Below are 2,781 nucleotides of genomic sequence, written 5' to 3' on the forward strand. Positions count from 1 at the left end.
TTTTTTTTTTTTTTTTTTTTTGCGGTATGCGGGCCTGTCACCACTGTGGCCTCTCCCGCTGCGGGCTTCGGACGCGCAGGCCCAGCGGCCATGGCTCACGGGCCAGCTGCTCCGCGGCATGTAGGATCCTCCCGAACCGGGGCACGAGCCCGCGTCCCCTGCACCGGCAGGCGGACCCTCAACCACTGTGCCACCAGGGAAGCCCGGGGGCTACTCTTCATTGCGGTGCGGGGCCTTCTCATTGCAGTGGCTTCTCTTCTTGTAGAGCACGGGCTCTAGGCACACAGGCTTCAGTAGTTGTGGCTCGCAGCCTCTAGGCGCATGGGCTTCAGTATTTGTGGCGCACGGGCTTAGTTGCTCCGCGGCATGTGGGATCTTCCCGGACCAGGGCTCGAACCCCCTGTCTCCTGTATTGGCAGGCGGATTCTTAACCACTGCGCCAGGGAAGCCCCTGCTTACTCATTCTTTGTCCCATGCCCAGGGGACAACCACTCCAGCAATCCACATTCTTCTGACATTAGTGGTTCTCTGGTGGAAGAACCACCAGAACTAACAAGCAGTAAATAGGAAAATAAATAGTAAAACAACTTGTGTGTTTTGGTAACGTAATGAGATAACTAGCCCAAAGGGAAGGAATTACAGGCATACTTCGTTTTTTGCACTTCGCTTTATTGTTCTTTACAGATATTGCTTTTTTTTTTTTTTTTAAACAAATCGAGGTTTGTGGCAAGCCTGCATGGAGCAAGTCTATCAGCACCGTTTTCCCAACAGCGTTTGATTCCTTTGTTTCTCTGTGTTACATTTTGGTAATTCTCACAATATTTCAAACTTGTTAATTATTATTGTATTTTCTGCGGTAATCAGTGATCTTTGCTATTACTACTAGGACTTGCCGAAGCCTCAAATGATGGTTAGCACTTTTCAGCAATAAAGTGTTTTTAAATTAAGGAATGTGCATTTTAAAGACAATGGTATTGCACACTTAATAGACTCCAGTATAATACAAACCTAAGTTTTATATACACTGGGAAAACAAAGAACTCGTGTGACACGTCATTGCGGTGGTCTGGGACCCAGCCCGCACTCTCTCTCATGGGTGCCTCTATAGTCAAACAGTGAAACTGGTTTTCAAGAGGCTGAGAATGCGCTGGACTTCAGCATTGTCAGTGCCTGAGAAGTCCTTACACATGGAGTCACCAAAGCACAAAGACAAGGCTTCCCTTGTGCTGCAGTGACAACCAAAGCAACCAAAATGAAATCATTTCTACGGTATCCAAACCAGCATCAATTAAAACAACCCTGAGTAAAACACGGACTGACGATTCAGAACACCGGTGAACAAATGTCCTCAGAGACAAGAGGGTCTAAGAGCTATAGGATGTATTACAATCTATATGGGGGATGAAGGGTCGACACCAACCTGTGTGTCAACCTCCCATCCGTCATATCCACTCGCTAGGTGGATAGTCACAAGACTATTTTTACGCTCCAAGATTTACTCTATTGTTAAGTCTGTGCGAAGCTGTCCTAACACCTCTGAATCTCCGTATCTCGTGAAAATCTCAAACCCAATTAGGGCTTTGCTTTTATTCACGTTTGACTCTGCACCTAACCTGGGGGAGATGGCGGAAATAAATGAGATTTCTTTGTGGAACCTGACCAAGGATGACTATATACCGTTCGTCCTCAAGTAATGTCTTTACTCCCCTCAAGTAAAGGGTCCTCCTTCCTCCCCAGGATGTGTCACAACGTTGGCCAATTTGCCCCAGAGTTCGACAAGCCATAACCGAGCTGCAAGGAAAGGTGTGCAGGACGAGATCATCGGGCCCGCGCGGGAACGAGGGAATCGGACTCCTCTGATAACGGCGAACCCTAAATGCCACCCCTCCTTGCCCCGTTAGAGGATCTGAGCGAGAAAAGTTCATTCCTCGGCTTCCTGCACAACAAGGAGACCTAAGTCCTGTCCCGCTATCACCGCCCACTACAGAAAGGGGTCCACATTGACCAACAGCGCGGAAACACCGAGCCTCCTCTACGCCTTCCGCCCAGGCCGGAGGCTGCCCGCCCCTTCCGTAGACGTACCGGAAACGAGGGGCCTCCGCAGAGGATGTCCCGCCCACTCGCCTCAGAAGCGCCTAGCTCAAGGCTCCCTAGAATATGCCTGCTAGTCCCCAGGTTTTTTTTTTTTTTTTTTTTTCCTCCTTGGCTTTCTCTAGTTGTGGCGAGCAGGGGCTATTTTTCGTTGTGATGCGCAGGCTTCTCATTGCGGTGGCTTATTTTGTTGGGGAGCACAGGCTCTAGGCGCATGGGCTTCAGTAGTTGTGGCACGCGAGCTCTAGAGCGCAGGCTCAGTAGTTGTGGCACGCGGGCTCTAGAGCGCAGGCTCAGTAGTTGTGGCGCACGGGCTTGGTTGCTCTGCGACATGTGGGATCTTCCCCACCTAGGGCTCGAACCCATGTCCCCTGCATCAGCAGGTGGATTCTTAACCGCTGCGCCACCACGGAACGTTGTCCCCAGGGTTTTTTTTTTTTTTTTTTTTCCTCCTTGAAATGAGAATCTCGTCATGGGGCGTCCTTCCTTATTCCCTTCTTGGAAATTCCGCGTGATCTTCTAGCCCTGAAATTCCTCCCACGGATGGAGGCGCCTAAAAGGCAGCCCCGCGATCTTGACGTAAACTTGAGCGCCGACGCAGGAAGGACCCCTTCCTCCCCCTTGCATCCGCTTTCGTCACTACCGGTCTGCGCTGAGCCTGCCTCGGGGAGGGGCCGCGTGTCCTGCTGA

Source organism: Lipotes vexillifer, unplaced genomic scaffold (assembly GCF_000442215.2).
Source record: "Lipotes vexillifer unplaced genomic scaffold, Lipotes_vexillifer_v1.1 scaffold444, whole genome shotgun sequence".
In the NCBI taxonomy this organism is placed as follows: Eukaryota; Metazoa; Chordata; class Mammalia; order Artiodactyla; family Lipotidae; genus Lipotes; species Lipotes vexillifer.